Here is a 15,487-nt window from a genome sequence, read left to right as displayed (position 1 = left end):
GAGATGGCCTAGTGGTTTCCTTGCAAAGATGTTAAAGCCTTGGTTGAACTTGATTGCTTGAATAGAAACTAAGCAATTGTAGGAACAATTCAAGCAAGATCTTGATTCAGATTAACGGAAGAAATCTTAGAGACTCTAACCTTATCTTTGTGTACAATGCGTACCCATTAAGGGTCGATTTCGTATGCAAAAAGGTTGGAGTTTAAAGAGAGCAAGCACATTGGAAGACTAGTGAGAGCAGATGTGTAGCCTTAAGTGACTAGTGGCCTAGCAACGAGAGAAAGCATGCAACGAGTAAACTCTTGTAGCATAAGAAAGCTTGTAGCCCATAGTTAATGCTAGTTAGGAGCCTAACAATTTAGGCAAGTACACAACAATTTCAATACTTGACCAATGTAAGCCGCAAGAGCTTGGAGACTAGTAATGTATTGGTCAGTGGCAATAGAACAATGCAGCAAGCCAACCCACTGTGCTCAACAAAGCATAAAGTAGTTAAAGAGCTTGCAAGAGAGTTTAGAGTTGAGCTCATGCGAGTCCATATAGAAAAGCAAGTCAAGTTGAAGAGGAGAGTTGGAGTGTAGAAGCAGTACAAAATATGAGCAACAAACAAAGGTATCAAGCAAAGAATGAAGATAGTTAGCCACAACAATAAAGTAAAAGGTCAACCACTACATCTGGCAATGAAGAACAAAATCTATCACTTACCTTGGTGCGGTGGCATCTAGCTAGGTGGCAAAGAGGGGCAGTGAGGTATATGAGCTCGACATTGAAGGAAATGTGAAAAAACCCACAAGGAGTCAAGGTAGCAAGTAAGGAAGACATCGAACTAGATTGTGGAGATGTGAAAAAGGACATGTGACAAGGCCTTGAGCAAGAAGTGCGTGTCGACATATTCTTTGAGGGTAAATTTGAAGTCTCTAAAAGAGAGATTTCAAGGGAGAAGAGCATTTGTAGGCCATTGCCAAGTGAAGAAAAGGGTGTTCCAGGTTTGAGCATAAGTGGAAATAGAAGGTGCAAGTTGAAAAAGGTGTAACAAAGATGAGATCTTTGGGAAAGTAGTTTGAGATGCTCAAAAAGTGCTCACATTCAATACAAGTATTCAAAGGCTAGTTCACCATTAAGATGAAACCTAGGATCAGTATAGTTGTGATAAAATGCTTCAAGAGGTGTTGAGCATTGAAAGATGGCATTGACAATCGACGAGCATTAGTGACAATCATCTTTAATTGCAACTACAACATCTAGAACTGTAGCCACATACTTCTTAGTCGCTTGGAAGTTGTGGGGTCTTGTTCTCATTGCTAAAAAGGTACCAAATGAGAAAGCTGTAGAAAGACTAGCATATGATGATGAAAATTCCATCACAATTGGGCAACCTGAAAATGGAAGAAGGTGAACTTGTCACCCAACACGTGACACAAGTGTGTATTCTTAAAAATCCTATGAGATTGGTCACTATTGCAAGATGTAGACTTTTGTATAGCAATGTACCCCCACAGTGTGAGCACATCAATTTGTGGTTATTTGCCAGAGAAAAAGAAATCACATCAAATGCGCTTATTGCACTTCTGGTTTAGGAAAAAGTTAACGAAAGCAGTGCACTCAATTGATGACCAAGACAAAGGACAAAAGCAAACCATCCCACCCCATCCCCACTCCCTCACACAAACCTCCGTGGAGTACTCCTCCAATGCCTCCCATACAAGCTCTGCACAGCACGGGACCTCCCAATCCATCTCCTCCAACGCCCCCATTGACCTCTCAAAAGAGGTACTCAACACGCTTCTCAAGCCAATGAATTTTGTACATATGCCTATCGACACATTGCCCACAAACTGTTGAAGAGGAACCCATGCCTATAGACGACGAGGATGTCCCTCCAACACCCCCCTCCTCGAGACCCAATTTGCAGTCCTTCCAAGATCTGCCCAACAACGCCCTAATGCATCATTAGAAGACACAGCTCGAAGGGTCCCGCCTCCACCTTTATGAAATTATGGAAGTTTGCCCCCTTACTCAGTTTATTACCCAGTCCTTCAACGATTGCGGCAGACCCATTCAAAGCGCACATGTAGCGGGTACCACCTCACTCCCAATGCTTTGTCCCCCTCACCAACTCGGGCTTCATCCTTCAACCTCGCTGGCACATTCCTTTTCTGAAGAAGGAGCAATTTTGGTGCTACTATCGCAGTGCACACGTCGACCGATAGATCCACCTCTTGTACATGCCCATGGAACGTCGCTAGATATGGGCCCACTTCTGTGAGCTCCAATAGAAGGATTGTACAACTTCTCGAAGTACAATTTTCCCAAGGAAATGACCCAGGAGGGATTTTGCTTCGGCCTCTAGTCATTCAATGACACCTATGGCTTGTTCCCAACCCTGTAGCGGTTGTTGCATCGGTCCACTTCAACCATCTCATCCTCTTGCTACTCCACGATCTCCCTAGCCACAGTTGGCTTATTGACGAAAAGCTCCATAATCTCAACAACCAAATTGTCATTCCAGGACCTCCGCCTCTACCTTCAAGTCTGCAATCTACATGGTCATCACGTTTGCACGTACGAGGACATGCATGCCACCCACTTTTGAAAGTTTCACATCAAGGTGGCTCAGCAAGAGGAAGGGGGGCATCTTAACAGCCACAACCACAAAATGCATGGTAATGAGTGATTAGAGGTGATTAGGCTTCATGATTCACTTTAATGTCCGCAGCCATGGATGGAGCATAGCTATGGGCCATATGGGTTTTGAGCTGCAAATGGCTCAAGATTAACCTCGCCATCCAGGTTTTGAGCCTCAAATGGCTTAGGACAAAGGCAGGTCTTGGAACCTTCTAGATGGGGAGGTTAACACAAGCGCTATTTGGGACTAAGCAGGAGCACCTCCTAATGCCAAGTTTATCCCAAACGCCCTGGCAGGAGCACCTCCTAATTCTAGAATTGTCCCAAACACTATTATATGGTTAACACAAGTGTTGTTTTCAACAGATGGAGAAGCGTAACAATAAGAGCTGTAATAGAAAGAGGGAAGGAAAGGATAGAGAAGATGCCTTGGCACCATATGGGCCTTGTGAATGTAAAGAGAGGGAGAGTGCAAAAAGGAAAAGGGTTAGCCCTCCCTTCAAAAGGTGACTTGTATAAAAGGCCAAATGGTTGACTTTGGTCTTCATTGTTATATGCACAAGTTTGGAATACAAGCTCCCTCTTCTTTTTTAAGAGTGCCTTTGGGTGTTCTCTTGTTTCCCTTGTAGTGTCTTTGTGTTTGCCACTCCATCCCCCTTCACTCTCTCCTTCCCTTCTCCCTCTGTCTCCCTTCTCCCCTCTCTTCTCTCCCTTCTCCCCCTTCCCTCTTTCTCTCATGGAAACACATTGCAATAATCCGAGAGCCACTTGAGTGACACATGCAAACGGCTCGTGCTTTGCATTGCTCTCACAAGGAGTAGCTTGGAGTGGAGGTTCCATCAACATTCCTTCAAGATCCCCACAACACGTGAGTCACCGTTGAGACTACACAGTACATGTAGCTGGTTGGTAGTTTGATTTACTTATAATCTATACAACTAGACATTGCCTATGCCAGAGGGCTTCTATCTCAGATCATGCATTGTCCCGCAGTCACACATTGGAATTCAGCGAAGAGGGTACTCTGTTATGTACATGGTACACTTACCTATGGGCTGCATTATGCTCCAGATGGTTTTCTTTGAGTGGCTTTACAGACTCAGATTGGTCAGGGGACATAGTTGATCACACGTCCACTTCTGGCTATTGCTTCTCATTGGGCTCAGGATGTATCTCATGGCTCAGTAAGAAGCAAGACCGAGTGTCTCTCTCCAGTAGTAGTGAAGTAGAGTCCAAAGCTGAAAATTCAGCCACTATGGAATGTATGTGGTTGAGGAAACTTCTGCATGACTTTGTTCATGCTCAAGATGGTGATGCAACTCAGATCATCTATGACAGCCAGAGTTGCATTGCTATTAGAAACAATCCTGTATTTCATGCTCACATGAAACACATTGAGAATCACTATCATTATGTGCAGGATTGTATTACAAATGGCTTTATCAATCTCACATATTGTTCCACCAAGGACAATGTGGCCGATTTCTTCAATAAAAGCTTGTCAGCGCCTCTTTTCACACATCAACATGGCTTGGGAATACGAGACATACAAACAATGTCAATGGGGGTTGTAAAATGACATGGTTTTCTTTTGTACTCCCATAGGTTGCTATATCCACATGTGGACGAATTTGTGCAACCATGGTACTTTAGGTACTTCAAGTACTACTAAGACTAGACTCCATAGTACTTCAGCCATATCATTGAGGGGGGATTTGTAGAGATATCTACAATGATATGGTGTTGTAGGCCATATGTCAACTAGATAGTTGACCAGTACTTGGGTACTATATATACCAAGTACTTGTATTGTTTAATTTGAAAATTCAAGTTGGAGTTCACTTGTGTTCACAACTCTTCTCCGTTCTTGTTCCTACAAGATGTGACTAGTGCTGGACATTTGCAAAAGTTGCAAGTACTGCAATAGTTGTAAAGGTCCAAACTATGAGTGAAAAGGGTATGTACAACAATGATGATTAGTGTAAATAGTGATGGGACCCGTTAACCTTTGTGACTAATGCATTTTTTGCAAACAATGGAGGTTAGTGCAATGAAAGTAAACACTATCGGTTATAACAAATTAAAGAAAGAGAGCCCTGGATTGCAAATGGTGTAAAATCTATGACTTATGCAAGGGATGACAAATTAGGGTGTGGAAATGTGAGTGTGGAGCTTTATGATTGGTTAACTACTTACTTGAATGGTGCTGGTATTGTTCTATGGTGAGTGGTGAAGTAGGTGTCACTATTACTATCTCATATATATGGCCTTTGGAAATGAACACATGTACAACTTGTGGCCTCTATGATTTGCACTACATTTGCGGTCTTGAGAAACTAATACATGTGTGGTGGGAATAGCTTTTGGATTTGGCCATGATTGAATTTTTTTCCTAGAGGAGGGATTGGACTTATACATTTTAGGCATTATAGAAGAAGTGATTCATATCATAACTCCCCATATTTTTTATGGGTGCCACAAGATTTGCATTGAGTCTTGCCTTCAAGGTAGTGCCGATTCAAATGGTACCAGCTTTCTAGTTCTTGTGACAATCCAAGTTCCCTTCTAAATTAAAAGATCCATGAAAGAAGGTACCCAAAGTTCTTATGGTGGACAGCCTAATTGCCTTGAAATATCACGAGTTTGAAAATCTTCCTTCTATATGGTCAATAGGAAGCAATGAAAGGACTCAAACCTTGATTTTGTGGTCAAATCTCTACATGTGAGCCCCCATGAGGAGAAATTGGAAAAGTGACATCTACATAGGGCAAGGGATAGAATATCACAACATGGGTAAGGACAAGAATGCTCCCACATGGATAGCACCTTCGATATCACATGGATAGTAATTGGTTATCCTTCTTAGGGTTAGTTATATGCACCATGCACAATAGTTTGGTCCACATGAGGCTGATATGATGCTATCCACATATAAGACTACACATAGGCTATGTAGCAAGACAAGAGAGCTAAACATTGGTAAAATGTTTTGGGAGACGCCTAGTAAAGGACAAGCATAATGGAGCATATATAGCCTCTCAACCACACCTGGTTGATTAAGTCTATTTTGTCTAGGTAGGGAATAAAATTGGCCATATAATGCAAGGATAGGTTAGCCTCAATCATGGGTAGGTTGGGTGTATTAACAATTGAGTCCCATGTAGGGTCCCATAAAGGCCCTTTGTCAAGTAGATTCAAGGGCCAATCAATCAAATTTGATGGGGGGATGCCCTCCATTATAGAAGGTGACCCCAAGATCTCATTTCAAAAAAATCCAATGAAGAATGCAAGTGGCTCAACAGATCAAGATATTAAAAAGAATAATGTGGCTGAACAGATCAAAAATGTAGCCATGAGAATGCGTCCTTTATCTGAGTAGCTATTTCTTTATCCTAGGACTTTATGCCTGGCAATGGCTTAAGAAATACTATGAGATTTTTAGGGTTATGCTAAGGTGCTTATATTTTTGTGCGTGCATTGGCCTTGAGGAATCACTAGTCTCCATACAAAAGGCTTTTCCTTTTCCTTTAATTGGATTTAGTGTCTTATCTATAGTGCAGATAAAAATTTTGGATTCTTCTAGTTGTGTGATTTGTGTATACCATCCTTCATGTCTTGTCATGTGAAATGATGCACTACTATCAATATACCATGGATCTTGATCTCATGGTGAGCATGAAAATTGCATTCCATCTTGGAATCATTGTCAGTCTTATGGATACCCTTGATCATGAGATACATTGTGCCAGGCCTATTGAAATAATGATTGCAATGCTTGACCATAAGATACATTGTATTTAGTTCATTGGAACAACAATTATGGTTTTGATGTCCACTATGATGATTCCCTCTTCCACGATATTTTCCTCTATTGCTGCTAGATTAACTGCCTTGGTCATAATGCTTCTTGTGGCAATGTCTTTCATAATGTTCAAACTTGTGATAGTAGCTGCATTGTATGCTTGACATGTTGATGGAAGCATTCCCTCTTCTTTGAAATTTCACTCTATTGGAATGATTTCCTCTTTGATGTTTTTTTCAATGCTCTTGCTATTGTTGATGTTGTTGTTGATGCTCATTTTGATGTTGATGTCCACATATTTAAGATGCTCTCTATCTCTATGTGTACCTCTATTTGAGGCTATGAATGCTTGCTCATTGGTTTGTCCTTTCCTTGCCTAAATGGATCTAAACATGAGTTCCTCACCAAGTAAGATCGACTGTATTTTTCAAGTGATAGGACTTGCCTCTGATTATAAGGTGTGGGTGTTAAAGGCCACTATGCCTTAACCCCGGTTATGTACAATACTCAAACACATATATAAATGAATGACAAAGAAGATTAGGGTTTTGCACCTACCAAACCTGTGTGGCTCTCTTTTCTGGCTCTCCCCCTCTCTCTCACCCTCTTCCATTCCGCTTCCATTGAGACAACCGTCAACTCGTATCAAAGTACAGGTGGTCTAACTGAGCCTGTGTGTGTGCCTGGAGCCTGGAGCTTGGAGCTTGCTACTGCAGTAGCTCTATGGGTGGTCTTATCTCCATCCTTGGTGTGTAGAGACCTAGCAAGAACCTTTTGAAAAGTGGTTTTCCAATGGTTTGTGAGTGGTTTTGGAGAAAAAATCTTTTTTTTTGGAGCCTAGAGACGTTTTTCTTTTGTGAGTGTCAATTTTTGCACGGGTTACCTTGTGGTTGTTGGCATTCTATATCCTAGACAGTCTGACTCACTTTTGTGAGCACTATCATTGTTTTGTGAGATTGTGGCGGCTTCCCTTCCTCTGACGTCTCGTTTCATGAAGCCATCTCATGAGTATCCCAACTATCCCATTGCCTTCTAGGAGCTTTCATTTAGCTTTCAACCAGCCTAGGAGAAGAAGCAAGAGTAGGAAAAGCTCGTTGAAAGCAACCATTTCGTAATCTGGATCTCTTGGTACTCTTGGACACCTGTGGTTCGGACCCGCTTACATAGGCTGCCATTTTGGAGTATGTATATTCCGATGGACCTGAGATGGGCTAGAACTGAACTCTGCAAAGTTTTGTGCGATTCGGCGGAGTATCCCTCTCTGAGTTGTCATTTCATTTCTCTGTTGCAATTTCTTCATAATTTTCACACAGGTGCCACGTGGCTTTATTATTTACTAAGGTTAATTTCCCAAGGTCTTATTTGCAAGTAAAGTGCAAGGGTTGACTCCCCATTTTGCATCCATCGGTTGGGATTTTGGAGTTCCAGCAAAGGAGAGATATTTGCGAATTGTCTTACTGAGTTCGATTATGCAGTGGCGCCCATGTTTTAAGGCATCTAAGGTTTTATTTTCATTAGCGTTCATTGCCGTAGGGCTATGATTTTTTGGACATACCTTATGCAGGTCACTCTGGTTGCAGTTTGAGCCATGTGCTCATTTGTGGTGTGCATTGGGTTGTAGTGGATGCTTTACGTGCCATTTGGATGCATTGCGATCCTTGTTGGATGCACTGGTAGGCTTAGATTGCCTTGTGAGATGCTATTTTGATGGACACTTTGCATGTGGGTGCTTTTTTATGCTTATGGATAGCTTTGACACATTGCAATTGATGCACTGATAGTGCTATGATCTCTTGGATGAGACATTAAAGATGCTTATGCCCATGGACGGTGTTTATGCTTGAGGCATTTAGCTCTTATTGGCATTGGGTTTGCAATTCTTTCGTCATTTGCAGGTTGCATTTTCTTTTGGGCCATATTTGTTCATACGGATGCATAGTATATGCACATGAGTCAAATGCATTTTGATGCTTTGTGATATTACCTTCCATTGTGGCATACATATTTGGGTGCACCTGGTATTTGGTGTATTTCTTTCTTGTAGGCACTAACATTTGGCATTTTGCTTTATTTGCATCATGGCATCCTCTCCCATCTCTGAAAAGGAGTTTTCCAACATGAAGAAGTTTGATGGGACAAAGTTTTCTCTGTGGAAAGAATAGATAAGGGATGTGCTTATCAAAAGAAGCAAATTAAGCCCGTGGAAGGGATTGTAGCTAAGCCTATAGCAGCTATGTCTGAGAATGATTGGAATGAGTTGGATGCATTAGTAAAGTCTACTGTTAGACTTCATCTTGCAGAGTCAGTTTATTTCACAATAGTAAATGGGCTGACTACAAAAGATTTGTGGAAGAAATTATGCGCCATTTATGAGAACAAAACTTCCTCTAATAAAGTTTACCTCATGAAGAGGTCATTTGAGCTACAGATGAAAGAAGGGGTCTCCATTACTTCTCACTTGAATGAATTCAATATTATTTTTAGCCAACTTCAGGCTTAGAAGCTGAATTTTGATGCGGAGACTAAGGCAATATTTCTCTTGTGTTCATTGCCATCCTCATGGGATACCTTATGTACAACTGTCAGTAACTCTATACCCGGTGGAGTATTAAATTTTGATGATGTTGTGGGCAGCTTGTTGGCTAAGGAGATTAGACAGAAGTCTATGGATGGCAACAAGTAGGATGTAGCCTTAAATGTGCAAAGGGGCAATTAACACTTTATAAGAGAATTTGGGAATTTTCATATAGTTTGGGAATTCCTAACATGGTAGAGATTTTGCCACATGGTCATGGAATCCACCCTTAACACCACATTAGGGAATACTCCCAAGTACCACTTTCAAATAAGGGGTTAAGCTTTAGCCACATGGTCAAATCTTAACCCCTTATTTGAAAATGGGACTCGAGAGATTCCCAAATTGCTATGCAATCAGATATGAATTCACTCATGAAGAATAAGACTTGGGACTTGGTTTCTTTGCCACATGGAAAGAAAACATTGCCATGTAAATGGGTCTATAAGATGAAGGTCACAGGTGATGATGTGCCTAAGTACAAGGATTGTTTGGTTGCTAAAGGGTTCAAGCAAAAGAAGGGTGTGGACTTTGATGAGATCTTCTCTCCGGTTGTGAAGATGACCACACTTAAATGTGTACTTGGACTTGTGGTACGGAGCTTATGCAGGTGGATGTCAAGACAACTTTCTTGGTTGTGAAGATGACCACACTTAGATGTGTACTTGGACGTGTGGTATGGAGCTTATGCAGGTGGATGTCAAGACAACTTTCTTGCATGGGGATCTGCATGAGGAAATTTACATGGTACAACCCGAAGGCTTTGAAGAAAAGGGCAAAGAACATTTGGTTTGCAAGTTGAAAAAGAGTCTCTATGGCCTTAAGCAAAGCACCCAGAGAATGGTATCAAAAGTTTGTCAGGATTTCAGAAGAAGTGAGATTGATCACTACCTCTACACTAAAAGGGCTAAGGATAATAGCTTGATACTTCAGGCACTTTATGTGGATTATCATGCTATTAGCTAGCAAGAATACTTATGAGCTAGATGCATTGAAGGCCAAGTTGCATGAGGCCTTTGACATGAAGGATTTGGGACCTGCAGGTCATATTCTTGGTATGCGCATCATGCGTGACCAGAGTAGGAAACTCCTTTGGTTTTCACAGAAGGAGTATGCTACAAAAGTATTGCAACATTTCAATATGGAGGGGGGGAAGGCTGTAAGTACTCCATTGCTTCCATATGTGAAACTAAGTCAAGAAGATAGTCCCAACTCAGATGAGGAGAGGTCCATGATGGCCAAGGTTCCTTATGGATCAGCGGTTGGGAGTCTTATATATGTTGTGATAGCTACTAGACTGGACATTGATTTGCAGTGGGAGTTGTTAGCCGATATATGGCTAATCCAAGAAAGAGGCATTGGGAGGAAGTTAAATGCATCATGAGGTACATGAAGGGTAACAAGGAAATGCGCATCTGCTTTGGCAGAGGAGAGATGCATGTACTTGGGTACACAGATTCAGACTATGCAGGGCATGTGGATAGCAGGAGATTCACTTCTGGTTGTGTGTTCACCTTTGGAGGTGGTGCAGTGTCATGGATGTCTCGTGCATAGAAATGCGTTGCTTTGTCTACCATAAAGGCCGAATATATTGCAGCCACAGAGGGTTGCAAGGAGGCTATATGGCTTGGATGGGGGACTTGGGGATTCCTATAGGTATACCGACATTGCATAGTGATTCAATGAGTGCTATTCAGCTAGCACGGAATCTAGTCTTTCATGCAAAGACCAAACACATTGAGTTCAAGTACCATTTTATTAGGGAGGTACTTGAGGATAAGCGCATAGAGCTTATCAAGGTTCATACTAATGATAACCTTGCAAATATGCTGACAAAGAGTCTATCTAGTCAGCGGTTTGAATATTGTTGTGTATTGATGGGCATTAGAGAGTATGCTCATTGGTTGTTCTCCCTTAAGGCACATTAGCCTTTAAGTGGGACGTTGTGGGGGCTAAAGGCCACTCTACCTTAACCCCGGTTAAACACATATATAAATGAATGGCAAAGAAGATTAGAGTGTTCTGCACCCACAAAACCTGTGTGGCTCTCTCTTCTGGCTCTCCCTCTCTCTCATCCTCTTCCGTTAAGAGCATCCTCATAAGGGTGCTGCCAAGAGATTATTCATCATGTTTTCCTTGGATATTATATACTTTGCATCTTGCGATTTTATCTTATGCACTTTGGGATTGCACGGTTGCCAGGCGAATCCTTGGCTGCTGGTCTTCTATGAAGGAGCACTTTATAAAGGTTGCTAAGGTTTCAAAGACTGTACACAACTTTTTGTTCGCCGTTTTGTTGGTCTACAACTCCTCGCTAGTTTTGTTGCTGCAAGCCTCCGATTCTTTGTAGTAAGTTTTCTTCTTCCCTCAAAAGCAATGTACGTAGAGTATCTCTTCATCGATTACTAGCAAGCTTTCTTTCTGTGTTGTTGGCCCTTTTCCTCTTGCCTGTATTTGTTGTTGCTTGGGATTTCTTTTTACCTCTCGATTATTCTCAGTATTAAGTCTCAAGTGTTTGCAGCAACTCGAGTACTAGCTGTGCAGCCACACCGAGTAAGAGAGAGAAAGAAAACTGCCTAAAGACAATGTATCGTTCTTTGCATATCTCTCACGGTGTCCCCGTGTAAAGAAACCTTGACTTATCTTGCTAAGGTTCTATATAAATGACATGTGGTAGGTCTGTTTTATACCTTAGAATAAGGTTTTTGTTTAAGGTCCCCCTTGTTGGTCAATTATAGAGTTGACTAGCCCCTTTTTTTGGCCTTTTAATCTTATTGACAATCATAAAAGTGACCTCTCTTCTATGCCACCTAATGACTGTTGTTTAGCTATTCCTTGGACCTAAACACCTTGATTAAGGTTATTTTTGGAGGGCATTTCATGGTTCAAGGTCAATCATTTAAAAAGGGGGAGCTTTCCTTTGTGCCTTATTATTGATAGTTTTTTTTCCTTCATTACTTATTGAGTGTCAGTGGGCCAAGGTATTTCATTGCAAGCACTTTGTAATATGACAAACAATCATTAAAAACCTTTTATTAATCAAGAGATTATTGTTGTACATTTTTGGGAGAAATTACAATCCAGAGAGTGCACATGATTCGGAGGAAAACATTTATGGGATTCATTGGAGAGGTCATTTTTATAGTGACGTATTTTTTCAACTCTATTTTACACTTGTACCCTCATTTTAATAGCATTTTTTATGTAACATGCATAAGTAATATTTCTCTTTCTTTTTTCTAAAGGAGGGTCGTAGTACTCCTTCCTTCTTGTGTAGAGAAACATTTGTGCATGTCATGGAAGCCATTCATATCCGCATGCACATGACTTAGTCATTGTGTGAGGATGACTAAGGTATAATGCACGTGAAGTTTTGAGGAGGTCAACCAAGCCCTTCTCTTCATTTTTTGTATAGGGGTAATATTTGGAAAGGAGTATGACCCTCCTTCCTTATTATACAAAGAGACATTTGTGCATGTCATGGAAGCCATTCGGCAAATTACTTAGTCATTGTGTGAGGATAACTAAGGTATAACATGGAGTTTTGAGGAGGTCAAGCAAGTTTATAGAGTCATGTTAATCATACACTACTCTCAATTATATCCAAAACCCTGTAATAAGCCTATAATTGATAAGGCTTCTCCCTTACTTGATATCACCTTATGTTAGTGCAATATTCTACCGATTTTGTACAGAGGGGAAGTGTTCACATTTGTTTACATCAGGATGATTGGAGTGCTTAAATCTACTCTCGTGTGATTGGAGGACATAGATCTTGGATAGGATTTAGATTATCTGATGAGAACTTGGTTTCCTATTTAATGCGTGGTCACCCCCCTTGTATGGTGTGGATCACTTCTAGCCTTCCATTCCATGAAGGTGATAGCCAATACAATCCTAATGTTTTGCCTCAATTGTGGTCCTCCATCTTCTCTACTCTCTTCCTTTGTGAGCAACTCCTTGAAGTTGTTGAGCACTCTCCCTTCTTTCATAACAATGAGAGCTGGACTCATGTGAGATATGTATGGAGGCTGTACTACATCTCAGGGGCTGATAGGTATAGACCTCAGCATATGTATTAGGTATGCATCTTGTATCATTCTCTTTTAATGCAATTGAGTTCAAATCTATTTTTATAAAGGTGCTTTTTGTATTATATCTGATGCCTTATGTGAAACTCTCACTCAATCATTCTTTTTTAATGCAATCGAGTTCAAATCTATTTTTGTAAAGGTACTTTTTGTATTGTATCTGATGCCTTATGTGAAACTCTCACTCAATCATGGCATTATACAAAAACAAAAGTGCTAAGTATGTATGTCCACTATTGCAAGTCCATGGACAACTAAGTAATGCAAAGTGGGAAATGTTGGGCACAAAATGTAGCACAATGAAGTTTCTAGTCTATCCTCTTTCAATCTTATGTCATATGCCAAATTTTCTACCTATATTCTCTCAATGCACTTAATTGTACAAAACATAATTGCACATGGGAAATGTTACCTAGAAAAATCACAAAATGTTAAAGCTTCCTAGTGTATCCTCTATCAGTCACAACATTATAAGCAAGGGTGCATGTATGCATGAAAGCACTTGGCTCCAACTTGTGGGTTTTACGGGTCTTTAGACACTGTCGATTGTTTAGTAAGAAAAATTTAAAAAAGAAATGCTTTGAGGACTTGCAAGATCCATTAGGATTTGCCAAGGTTGTATAGTTATTTGCATGCTCTCACATTGACTGCAAAGCCACTGCCTTTTTTATTAAAAAAATATATAATTTAAAACTGAAAGGTAAATCGCGTTATTTTTCTTGAAGGTTTTACGAATGATACCTGCAAAGTTTTGATGTCTTTTTGGGGGTTTTTTGGATTTATTTTTAAAAATAGATTCAGTAGACAACAATCTCTTCACTGGCAGGCATAAAGCCCATTTGGCTAGCATAAAGCCCTTTCAACAAGAAAATGGATTTTTTTTAAACAGGCGAACCTGCTTTTCTGACAACAACTTTCTGGATAGCATTTTTTTTTCTAGGCAACGGCTTTAGCAGTTAGTAGGCGAATCGGCTTTAATGCCTTGCTCACAAATGAACACGCGAGTCTTGGATGAGTGACCGAAAAGCTTGAAGTGACTTGAAGACTAGTAGCTGGAGGAAGCCAAGGCAATTGTTCTAGGGCGAGCTTAAGCATGGAGGGAGAGTGGAGCCCCTTAATTGATTTATAGCCATGTTGGAGGAGGTAAAAAACACACACAAGCTAAAAGCTGAAAAGCCAACAACCATCTAAAAGTAGAGGTTAAGAATTTTAGAAATTCTTAATAAAAATTCCTTAAAAACTAAGAATGATCACAAAACTCCCACTCAACTCAATCCTAAAGCATTGTCTCTAGGAGAGCCAATGCTAACAAAGTGATGCAAAATAGGAAAAGCACAAAATGTATTATATAAAACCTCCTACTATATCTACTCTAAGTCACAAAGTAATGCAAATGGGAAATGCTATCTAGCAAAAGTACAAGTGGTATGTATAGCTTTTTAATGTATACCCTCTGCATTGTGTAAAAAGACACTTACACAATTATTTATGCAAGTGGTGTCTACACTGCTTGGCCACCCATGGCATGACTTGAATCTCTTTTGCATGACTTGAACCTGTTCGTAGGATGGGAGGCGATTCCGCAGGATAGGAGGCAAACGTATCATAACAGGATAGGAAGCAGTTCCAATGAATGGAAAGGAAGGAGGGTGGTGCATGCAGTTGTGGAGGATTTGGACGTGGACGTGTATGAGCAGCCCTCTCGATTAGAATTGGAGGAGCTAGCACAAAAGAAGGAGAAGCAAACACACTCGTGCATGTTGTGCCACCCATAACTCCATGGAAAGCAGACCCTGTGTCCAGACACACATGTTGGGAAGCCTCTTTTTGGGATGACACGTTTGTGTCTTGTTGTGTATTAGGAATGAAGTCCTCATCCCCTTTGCATGAAAGGGAAGTCTCTTAAGATGATTGTTTGCCTTTAGAGGCAACTAAGAGGGAAGTCTCTTAAGATGATTGCTTGCCTTTACATGCAACTAAGAGGACCTCCTTGTGTCTGCTAGTGGCATTGGTCTAGCACCACTGGAAGGGACAATTTGCTGCTTCCCACCACCTAAATGCTACGGCTAGCATTGGACTGTTGGTTTGGCTTTGTGGATTTCCCCTATTCCAGCTTAGCATTCCACTGCTAGACTAGCTAAATTGGCACAAGGCTCCTTCGATGCTAAAACCCCTCTCCAGCAACTAGTTCCAGGATGTGCAGCTTGGACTACCAGATTGATGGGCTTGCAAGTCTAACATGCAGGGGGATGTGATCCGCCGTGCCGTGTAAGCGTCGAATTGACGGCCTCCCGAGAGGCAGCCTCGGCTCTCTAACAAATTCGGACATCAAGGAGATGACCGCTTGAGTTGGGAGACGCACACGTCACTAGAAGTGTATGGGGAGGGCTCCAT

The sequence above is a fragment of the Dipteris shenzhenensis genome, chromosome 30 (genome assembly GCF_047967505.1).
Source record: "Dipteris shenzhenensis isolate YYH24624 ecotype China chromosome 30, Dip_SZ_1.0, whole genome shotgun sequence".
In the NCBI taxonomy this organism is placed as follows: Eukaryota; Viridiplantae; Streptophyta; class Polypodiopsida; order Gleicheniales; family Dipteridaceae; genus Dipteris; species Dipteris shenzhenensis.
The sequence above is the reverse complement of the archived record's forward strand: the minus strand, read 5'-3'. Positions refer to the sequence as shown.